This window comes from Rutidosis leptorrhynchoides, chromosome 1 (assembly GCF_046630445.1).
Source record: "Rutidosis leptorrhynchoides isolate AG116_Rl617_1_P2 chromosome 1, CSIRO_AGI_Rlap_v1, whole genome shotgun sequence".
NCBI lineage: Eukaryota > Viridiplantae > Streptophyta > Magnoliopsida > Asterales > Asteraceae > Rutidosis > Rutidosis leptorrhynchoides.
Genome location: NC_092333.1, coordinates 410,948,531 through 410,961,103, shown reverse-complemented (window position 1 = coordinate 410,961,103; position 12,573 = coordinate 410,948,531).

The window sequence follows — 12,573 nt, the reverse complement described above, 5'->3', positions numbered from 1 at the left end:
AGTAAGTTTGCAGATTGGCATATATCGGGTCTTGACCCTTGGGTAGTAGACTAGCAGATGGTGTGTTTGACTTAGACCGATAAGATAACTTTTGACCTACGAGAATGAATGGAGCTTTGTAAGGTGTATGACGGTAGGACATGACTTGACTTAGATCACGTTGTGGCCCGTTGTGGCGGTTTGTAATACCCATGTCCTTTGTTGATTTGGTGATGTAGAATTGTGTGCTTAACTAAGTTGCGTCTTCATGTGACACGTTGACAACAGACTGATGACTTAGAATAAACTGAATATAAGATTTGATGGGTTAACTTTATGGGTAATCTTGAAATTTGATGGATCAGTCCGATTCAATGAAATTGACAGTGTATAACCGTTGGTATCTTCAGAAAGTGGGGTGTAGTGACAGTTTGACGTGAAACTTTTTGTGGAAGTCGATTAAGTGGATGATGGGTCTATATAATACTTTTGGGTTGTCTTGTATTTGAATGAATGTTGATTGCATCTAGTGTTGAATTGTTTAATCGTTATCCTCTTAGCATAGCGCTAGGATAAAAGATCACGTGCACGGCCCTTGTTAAACAGTTGATTGTTGATACTTGGTTACCCTTTCAAGCGATAATTGTGATGCTATAGACAATTGCGGGATAAATTATCTGAATGTTGTGTTGCATGATTGGAGTTGGTCGTAACAGAAAGGGTTAGCATTGACTTAGTGACGGTGAGTTTTTAGATTAATGATTTTCGCTTATAGGTTGGCAGATGAGAAAACTAATGAACCTTGGTAATGCTTGTTATCTTAGGATGTGTTTTGGTGTATCTACCGGTGTGACCAATTGTGTTGGTATTTGTTACTTGTGACCCGTGTTGGCTATGACTTAGTAGATTCCGAGGACGGAATCTCTTTAAGGGGGGTAGATTTGTAGCACCCTTGAAGCGGGCCTAGCTGTTAGATTACTATTTTACCCTCAGGTGGTGTGGTGTTATTATATGCTTTTATTCTAATTTTATATTTTGTATTATTTAATGTTGTGGATAGGACCAGTTTGGGACAAGGGTCACAGAACAGGTTTGTTTATTTAATTTGGACTTCGTTTAGGTCACCAAATGAGATACGAAAAATTCAGATAACTGATAAATACCCGTGTGTTGTGATGTATGGGTTTTTTAACCCTTAAGTGTGTAGGTGGGGAGAATTATCTTCATTTTTCTAGATTCTTCCCCAAATATTACTCCCGTACGTTCATCTCCATCTCACCAAACCCTAATCATCAAAACTTGTTCTTGGGCTCAAATTGATCTTAGAATCGTGTTCTTTGTTGTCTACTGATTCTAACAAGGTAAGAATCACAAGCCTTCATGCTTTAATCTTTGAGAAAATGGAGTTTTGTGTTAGTTTTTACAAAGTGTGTAATTTGGGTCAAAATGGTTAGATTTGATGTTGTTTGAGTCCAAATCTTGTGGGTTTATGTTTCTACATACTTAGTGTCTTTGATTTGGTCAGTTTTGAGGTCGTAATCGAGCTCTAGAGCAAGAATTGGTTGAATTTGGGTGAAACTCGTCACTTTGTTCTTCAGCTTCTGCAGATAAACACAGTCGGCTGAGTGTCTCGAGACACTCGACCGACCGACTCGACCATCGACCGAGTGTGTGAGACCCACGGTCGAGTGTGTCTGTTAGAGACCATCGACCGAGTGACTAGACACTCGACCGAGTAAGTGTAGACAGTCGGCCGACTGTCTCTGACAGTCGACCGAGTGTCTTTGGCAGTGGAAAATTTTACTAAGTGTTGATTTTTTTAGCCGTTATGTTGCCCGTTTGTATATTGATGATCATAATATTATAACTAACTTGTGAGTATTGTTTTCAGGTGATACAGATGAGGAGAAGACTAGGTGACATTAGACTACCGAGTGATGTCGGTATCGGTGAGTGGGACTAACTGGAGAATATAGTATATAGAAGCATGTTATATTATGATTGCCATGCTTGTTAGATATACTTATTGTTGTGGTTAGTTAGTACTTGTGATGACTGCATGTTAGTTGATGCTTGTCTGCTGGAGCCCAGTACGTCCCTATTGTGTGGTAGCCTCGGTAGGAGAGATCAACCTGCGGGTTGGGTTCCTCTGTGGTAGCCTAGACAGCCGTGGTGTATATATGTGTGAATGACGCATCCGTCGCGTGTGGATTATATATATACATACGGTGGTGGAGGAACTTCTCGTAAGCCCTAGTCCGATCAGCTGGTGGTTAATGGTTTGGCCGAGCCGCCAGAGTCTCTGTAGATGGCACTTGGGTGATGTTTATGTGTTAGACTATGTGACATGATTAGTATGACGGTTCCTGTATACTATTGCCTGTAGTTAGTTGCACTCACTTAGCTTCATGCTAATCCCCCACATCTTCCCTGCAGGTTATGGATTTGTTGTATGCTAGTTATCAGGGCGAAGATGGGATGTTGGAAGATATGTTTGACAAAGCCGAAAACTCTGATGTCACGTATTTTCTATTAAAGTTGTATTTACGTTTTAATATAAAACCCGGTCGTTTATTTATTAACGTGTTATCATTAAGTGGATTATATATATATATATATATATATATATATATATATATATATATATATATATATATATATACATACATTTTTTAACTTATGTATTAGTTAAATTGGTCTTCCGCTGTATTAAAAAAAAATCTGGGGTGTTATAATAATAATGTTATTAATGATACTAATAATAATACTAATTATAATAATATTAGTAATTAATATTACAATTTATATATATATATATATATATATATATATATATATATATATATATATATATATATATATATATATATATTTTCATATTAATAATACTAATATAGATGTTAATATGAAAGTAACAAATAATATTACTATAACAACTATAATTTAATTTATAATTAAACTTATTATTTTAATTATTAATATTACATATTATTAATTATGTAATATATATATATATACACTGAATTTTTAATATTCAAACATGGAATTTATATATATATATTTATTTTGATAACAACTTAATAATTCTATATATTATTTTTCATTTTTAAATCAATTGATTAAAGTGTATTTTATTAACTCAAAATATTATATATATCCCTATATATATATATATATATATATATATATATATATATATATATATATATATATATATATTCACACACAATTGTTCGTGAATCCTCGGGCATAGTCAACGGTTAAATGAATCCATGTAAACAATTTCAAAATTTTGAGATTCAACTTTACAGACTTTGTTTAACGTGTCGAAATCATTTAAAGATTTACGTTTAAATTTGGTCGGAAATTTTCGGGTCGTCACAATGTTAAACATTCACAAGGTTAAATACGCACCTTTGGACCATGTACGAGGAAACGGGATGTTACACCTATTTGTTTAACATTGGCTTCGTGAGTGGTTGTACACGAAGCAACCATTAATATTTCAAAGGTGGGGTACACTATCAAGCCCTAAGTTCAAGTTTACGAAGCAAAGTTTTAACTGAGCTTAGAGAAGTTAAGCTTCATAATTAGGTTAGGTGTTGATTTGACATCATCACCATGATGTCATCATGTTGAATTACCATTCTGCCCTTCTGTGCAATTTCTTGTTGTGTCTTTGTATGAATGGTATATCCATCTTTTCCAAGTGCGATTATCAAGGGGTTATTTGAAATTTGAACATGATTGATGGGATGGTTGCTTCATTGGGTAATAACGGTTTTTTGATTGTTAATCTTTTCTCATTTTTACCCTTTTTCACCATCTTTTCTTCGATGAATATTTTGTATTCTGTCACCGTTAATCAAGGTAATTTCATCATCTTTTTTTTTCTCTTCTTGTTTTCGTTATGGCTAAATTGGGGATCAATGTTTTTACCAGCACTATTACTCCTTCCATCTTGTCGGGTTTAATGCAAACCATATCTCTATCAGACGGGGATAAGATTATTCCTTCGAAAGAAAAAACAATCTTAGATTTTCCATATGATTATGTTGGTATGTACACTTAGGTTTTTACATAGTGTAATGTCAGGTTTCCACTTTCTTCGTTTTACTTGAGCGTTTTAGATTATTTCAAAGTGTATGTCTTTGTTCTTCACCATTGACTACCAAGAAAATTATGGACTTCGAGGTCATGTGGAGGGCCTATGGGAGTGAGCCTTACGTTAATCTTTTCGCTATTTTTTCCAAATTGGTGATGCTGATAATTGGGTCACCATAGCCAAAAGAAATAAAAAGAAAGGTGATTATGGAAATCCACCTGTTTGCTTTTCTTTTCACAGTTTTGAAGTCAGAAGGTGAAAGGGATCTTTTGTCCATGTCAAAAAAAAAAAATCCTTTTTGTCTCTACTACCTACCCTTTTGTTTGCGATATGGAGAGGGAAATTGTGCCACACAAGTATAGGGATCCTCCCTTAGAGCTTTAGTGATGATCCCCTTTTTAAAAAGGATATTCCGTCATCCAAATATGGCTTCTTCGTATCCGGAGGCCATCTTATGTAATCTCGGGATGGCACCGAAGTGGAACCAGGGACAAGAAAATCATGTAATTTTATGTGGGGAATTTATTGTTCTTAACTTATATATATATTTTTATATTTACAGAAATGTCTTGAGAAATGCTATAAAGTCGATGAGAGTGAAGGAATGAGGAAATGACAGTTGTAGATCGTGTTGCCACTATAGTGGTGAAGGATGTAGCTTCCCCTATGATGCGCCTGGATCCGCCCATATTTTTCTCCCGAAATGGAGGAATGGATGGATGATGGATGGTAGATGGTGGGGTAAACTAGACGGTGTCCTGGGTTTTACTCGTGACGGTTGGTCCCGATTGCGTCTCTCTGGTCGTTTAAAGAGATGGGCCTTTTAGCTTTGCAGAGATCGAGACCAGTCGCATGAGTACATCAGAGGTATTACTCGTGAATGGATTAATGTATGGATGGTAGATGGTGGATGATGGGGTAAACTAGACAGTGTCCTGGATTATACTCGTGATGGTTGGTCCCGGTTGCGTCTCTCTGGTCGTTTGAAGAGATGGGCCTTTTAGCTTTGTAGAGAGCGAGACCTGTTGCACGAGTACATCCGAGGTATTAATTAGTAGCATCCCGGCCAGAGTACACCCGGCATAAATCACCATGGACAAAGGACATCTTCCCGGCCTCATCTTAGTAACCCGATCAGAAGGCTACTTACGTACGCGCCCGAGAAGAAGTGTACCGGACAGAGGCTAGCCGAGACACTACACCAAACTTATCCCACCCGGATAGGTGCACTGGTTACCGGCACCACTTAGCCAGGCACATAAAGCATTAAGAAGCCGGGAACCAGGTCATCACATAAAAAGGCATGCTGGACCATGGACGACGGACACCCGATAACCTTTATAAAGTTGCTCATAAATCGGTTACAACATTGCCCGGTCATAACATTACCGTGAAGAAATACTTGGAATAAACATTAGGCAAAACCTTCTTGACTGATCAAGGCGTCATCCGTCATGACTTGGACGGATCCACCACACTCCCAGAAATACCACGTCTCCCTGGTGAAGATATTCTGGCCCAGTATAAAGATACCATCCCGGAATAAACACGCCATCCTGGAATAAGCACGCTGTCCCAGAACAAGTGCGTTGTCCCAGAACAGACACTTCATCCCGAAATAACTGCACTGTCCTAAAACGAGTACTTGATTCTGGAACAAACATACAAACAAGATGCACGCCACGTCAGCCCATGAATCTCGGAAAGTTTGTTAGGATCTGCTCGTTATTCCCATGAAAGGGACAGGTGCCACATCAACTCTCGGGATTAGCAAAGTTTGTTATAACCATGAAAGGGACATGTGCCACATCACCATTCCCTTATAACATCTATAAATACACGGACAAGATCTTTCATTAAACAAGACTGGATGCATTAACGTTACTCTTCTAAAATTAATCACAATAACATCTCTCCAGTTGATAATACAATTCGGATAACGATTCCGATCGCTACCGGAGTTCATCTTCACTCTGAGATATTAACTTATTCGATTCCGATCTAATAAGGTTAATCCCGTCGATTGTTTTACGCCCTTGAAATCTAGATTTCAAATCGGAGTTCGCACAATTATTGGAGTTAAAACATTCGATCCACTCTTTTTCACAAATCAAGCAATCAAACCCGGAATCTATTTAACAATAACGATTTTGGTAATTATTATTTTTTATTATTATTATCATTATCATTATTATTATTATTACTATTATTATTATTGATATTATTATTATTAGTATGATTATGATTATTATTATGTTTATGATTATTATTACTATTATTAGTACTATTACTACTACTACTACCATCATTATTATTATTATTACTATTATTATTATTATTATTATTATTATTATTATTATTATTATCATCATCATCATTATTATTAGTTGCAGTAATTTATTATTGTAATATTATTAATTATTACTATTATTAGTATTATTGTTATTAGTAGTAGTAGTAGTAGTAGTAAAATTTGATATTATTATTATCACTATTGTTTTTTTATTTATTTATTATTTTTATTACTATCACTATTATTATCATTATTATTATTATTATGACTACTACTATAATACTCTTATTATTATTATTACCTTTTACTGTTACTTCTTTTACTATTACTATTTACTATTTACTATTATTACTATTACTGATCACTAATATTATTATTATTATTATTATTATTATTATTATTATTATTATTATTATTATTATTATTATTATTATTATTATTATTATTATTATTATTGTTATTATTATCAATATTAATGCTATTACTATTTCTGTTGACTATTATTTACTACTACTATTATTAAAATTATTAGTAGTATCATTATTATTATTATTATTATTATTATTATTATTATTATTATTATTATTATTATTATTATTACTATTATTATTATTATTATTATTATTATTATTATTATTATTATTATTATTATTATTATTATTATTATTATTATTATTATTATTATTATTATAAGTATTGTTATTATTATTTATGTGCTATATATGTTTATACATTTATGTATGTATATGTATGTATGTGTGTATTCATTCTTATATAGGTGTTTATTGTAACAACCCGAACCAAGCCCGTAATAATATCACAAATAAAATAAAAAATTGACTGGCCAGCATATGGCGCGGCGCGCCAGGTGGTGGCGTGGCGCGCGAACCCACCTGGGCAGACTGCTGTCCCCGGTAACCAAATACACAAAAATGTTTGGCCATTTCCCGACATAATTAGACGAAATGCTTTCACCCACAAGTTCATATATGTAAAACTAGCACGTTCCATTAATAAAATTAGTTTTACGAAGCGGGGCCCACACGGCCCAATTTACAAGTTTAAATACAAAATATGAGTTTCGACCGTCAAAAAGTTTAAGTACCAAACTACACTACGAGCATGGCGTTTGGGAATAAACTACCCAAGTCTCGGTCAAACTCCAAGAACTAACACTTCCAAAAAGTGTCCCCTAATCAACAAAGCGGGATCTCTAATCCAAGATAATGCCCTTACCCTTGTCCACAATCGAACCTATAAAAAGATAAACAACGAGAGGGTAAGCAAAGCTTAGTGAATGCAATAATTATACACATACATATCTAATATATCTACTTGCAAACACTTACGCGCATACCGTATATATGCTAGCAGTCACAATTATCTTATCGTCCTAAATACAAGCTATAACTTCCCATGATCAAGCTAGCATAACCAAAAGCATATATAACATGAACAAAAGTAATATGCTTACACTACAACACAATAACCATGGTTAACCAATCGTACAAGGAACGGTGTTTAAAGACCGTCGGTGTTCACAACAACCATTAGTGTACTTAACACGTCGCACACTAACCCCTCGGGTGGCATCTTAGCACTTCGATACTTCACCCAGGGTGGTGTCTTAACACATTGACACTTCACCCCGAGTGGTGTCTTAACACATCGATACTTCACTCGTTACATCTCACAAAGTGGCATCTTAACACATCGATGCTTCACTCCCAAGTGGCATCTTAACACATCGACACTTCACTCATTACGTGAACGTGGTGTCTTAGCACATCGACACTTCACATATCACGCTACACAAATAAACACATTATATATCTACGCATATAATTATTCCACTCACCTTTCGCCTTCGGTGAATCAATAAACCAAGCTTGAAACTTCAAGGTAACGCACCTATTACAAAGTATATATAATCAATCATTTATTCAAGTTGGTCAAACTCGCAACACTCACCATTTCTAGGTCATTTTGACCCATTTGGACACCTAACCCTAATATTGGGTCATCTCGCATCAAAACCCTAATCATTTGCCAAGATAGGTTCAAAACACATTTTAGAACAAGGTTTATGCACTAAACGCAAACATTAACCAACTTAGGTCCATTTTGACCCGTTTGGCCCGTTTAGGGTCAACACACCCATTTCGGGTCATCCACTAACCCACTTAACATCCATTTACATAAATATTGGTGTTCTAGCAATTTACTAACTAATTAAGGTTTATTAACAACAATTAATTCTTGAAAAACCCTAGTTAGTCATCTTTGAGTCAACATAACCCAATTTCACCCAAAACACCCAAATTGACTAACAAATGGGTCTTAGTGTTCATTACCTACACAAACCCTAACTCTTAAACAATTAAAATAAGGAAATTAGGTTTAGGGCTTACCACAACTATCAAAACGTAGTAAATGAGGAGATGAACAACTTTAGTGCTTGCACTTTGACCCGATTCGAGTTTCTTCTTCCTTAATTTGATCTCTCTCACTCTAGAATCTAACTCGCTCTCTAGAATTGATTGGAAGATGATAAGGTGGGTGAATATGGAGTAAATGACACTCCAAACAACTGATCCAAGCCTTAAAGTCGGACCTTAAGTGGTTTTACCAAAATGCCCTTAAAATATCTAATTTAAAAAGAAAAAGGAATCTGTCAGCCCGTAATGGCGCGGCGCGCCATAAGGCCGCGCAGCGCGCCAAATGCCCAATTCAGTTTCTTTTGCCTTTTAATTATATACAACGTAAACCCCACAACTTGAATCACTTATTCACACATATGTACTATGAAATATTTGGGTCTTACAACTCTCCCCTACTTAATTCGGAGCGCGTCCTCGCGATCCACGCCGCATGACAAGAGGGAAGATAAACCAACACGAATTCTTCGGGTTCCCAAGTAACATTTTCACTTTCTCATCAAGTATAGCAATCGGCTCTTCAACATACTCCAACTTATTGTTCAGCTCAATTTCGTCTAATGGCATCCATGAAGAATCATCCGCAAGACACTTACAGAGATGGGAAACATGAAACGTGTTATGGATCCCCGCAAGCTCTTCGGGTAATTCCAATCAATATGCAACTTCACCAACACGAGCTAAAACCTTGAATGACCCAATAAACCGAGGAGCTAACTTTCCCCGTTTTCGAAATCGAATAATACCCTTCCATGGCAAAACCTTAAGCATTACCATGTCGCCTTCTTGAAATTTGATAGTTCGTCTACGTTTATCGGCATATGAATTTTGTCTATCTTGAGCCTTCTTCAAATGATCCCGAATAATATCAATCTTGCTATTCGTCTCTAAGACTAAATCGGTACTCCCGATTTCCTTTTGTCCCACTTCACCCCAACAAATCGGGGTTCGACACCTACGCCCATAAAGCATCTCGTAAGGTGGCATCCCAATACTAGTATGATAACTATTATTGTACGAGAATTCCACCAAAGGTAAGTGATCGTCCCAACTACCACCAAAATCAATAATACACGCCCGTAACATATCCTCCAATGTTTGATTCGTACGTTCGGTTTGACCCTTCGTTTGAGGATGATACGCCGTGCTCAACTTTAATTGCGTACCCATATCTTCATGAAACTTTTCCCAAAACCGAGATGTAAAACGAGTATCTCGATCCGAAATGATAGATATAGGAACCCCGTGTCGAGAGATGACTTCCTTGATAAACAACTTGGCCAAAGTCTCCGACGATATCGCTTCCTTAATGGGAAGAAACAAAGAACTTTTCGTCAATCTGTCAACTATCACCCAAATCGAATCAAATTGGGTTCTCGCCGTTTTAGGTAACTTTGTGATGAAATCCATGGTAATGTGCTCCCATTTCCATTTCGGGATTTCTAACGGTTGCAACTTACCATACGGCTTTTGTTGTTCGGCTTTAACTTGCAAACAAGTGACGCATTGCTCAACATACTTTACAACATCACGTTTCATGCCCGGCCACCAATAATCTTACCTTAAATCAAGATACATCTTCGTTGCGCCCGGATGAATGGAATACTTTGACTTATGTGCTTCATCAAGTAGCACTTATCGATAATCACCCATCTTAGGCACCCACACTCTTCCTTGAAAAGACAACAAACCACGCGAACCCATAGTAATGAATTCCGATTGCCCCACAATTCGTTCCGCATGCTTGTTGTGAACGTAAGCCTCTATTTGAATCACACCAAGTTTTCAAGAAAATCGTTAGTAATAATCATACGTAACAATCCCAATCGTAACGCCGGGTGATGATTCTTTCGACTCAACGCATCCGCGACCACATTCGCCTTGCCCGGATGGTAAAGTATTTCACAATCATAGTCTTTTACCACATCCATCCACCTACGTTGACGATAATTCAAATCTCGTTGATTAAAGAGATGTTTCAAACTTTTGTGATCCGAATAAATCGTACACTTGACACCATACAAGTAATGGCGCCAAATTTTCAACGCATATACCACCGCCGCCAACTCAAGATCATGAGTCGGATATCTCGTTTCGTGTTCCTTTAATTGACGAAAGGTGTAAGCAATGACTTTACCTCTTTGCATTAGAACACACCCGAGCCCATTTAAAGACGAATCACAATAAACCGTCATGTCTTCCACCCCTTCCGGCAACACTAACACCGGAGCTTGACACAACTTCTCCTTTAACAATTGAAAAGCAATTTCTTGCTCGTTCTCCCAAACAAACCTCGCGTCCTTCCTTGTTAATTTCGTCAACGAAGAAGCGATCTTAGAAAAGTCTTGGATAAACCGACGATAATAACCGACCAATCCGAAAAAACTTCGGATTTCCGTAGGCGTATTCGGTTGTCTCCAACTCTTCACCGTCTCTATCTTCCTCGGATTTACTTGAATACCGTCCTTGTTCACAATGTGGCCAAGGAATTGAACCTCCCTTAGCCAAAATTCACATTTGGAGAACTTAGCATATAACTTCTCCCTTCGTAACGTCTTCAATACTTCACGCAAATGACATTCATGTTCGTTCATACTCTTTGAATAAACAAGTATGTCGTCAATGAACACAATTACCGACTTGTCCAACATAGGTTGGCACACTCGGTTCATAAGATCCATGAATGCCGCCGGTGCATTCGTAAGACCAAAAGGCATAACTACAAACTCAAAATGCCCATAACGCGTTCGAAAAGCCGTTTTCTCGATATCTTCCTCACGGACCCGCATTTGGTGATAGCCGGACCGTAGGTCAATCTTCGAGAAATACGTCGCACCTTGGAGTTGGTCAAACAAATCGTTAATCTGAGGCAATGGATAACGATTCTTGATCGTCACTTTATTCAACTCCCAATAATCGATGCACATCCGCATACTACCATCCTTCTTCTTTACGAATAAAACTGGAGCGCCCCATGGCGAAGCACTCGGTCGGACAAAACCCTTTTCAAGTAACTCTTAGGTTTGATTCAACAACTCTTGCATTTCCATTGGTGCTAAACGATAAGGATTTTTAGCAATGGGAGTAGCTCCCGGAACCAACTCAACGCGAAATTCAACTTGTCTTTTCGTCGGAACACCCGGTAACTCGTCCGGAAAAACGTCTTCGAATTCACTAACCACCAGAATTTCACGAATGGGTGGTGGCTCATCACGAGTATCAACAACATGGGCAAGAAAAGCCATGCCACCACTAACAAGAAAACAACGTGCCCGTGCAAAAGAACATATCGGCACAAGTCTTCTTCGTTTATCGCCATGAATAATTAACTCTCCCCCACTTGGGGTCTTCACACAAATAGACTTTTCATGGCATGAAATATCGGCTCTATTTCGATCGAGCCAATCCATACCCACAACGATATCAAAATCGCCCAAAGTCATAGGAATGAGATCAATTTTAAAGTTTTCGTTACCAAAAACAACATCACAATTCTTACACACGTCAACCACTAGCACCGTCTTGCCGTCTGCTATTTCGACTTCTACCGGACGACTTAACTTAGCTAACGGTCTATTAAGTTTAGGCACAAATTTAGGAGACACGAACGACAAATTTGCACCACTATCGAAAAGAATCCTTGCCGGATTAGAATTAACCATGAAAGTACCTGAGACAACTTCGTTCGATTGTTTGGCTTCATCATTGGTCATCAAGTAGTTGCGACCCCTAGCCGTACCCGCCGCTTTCTCTAACCG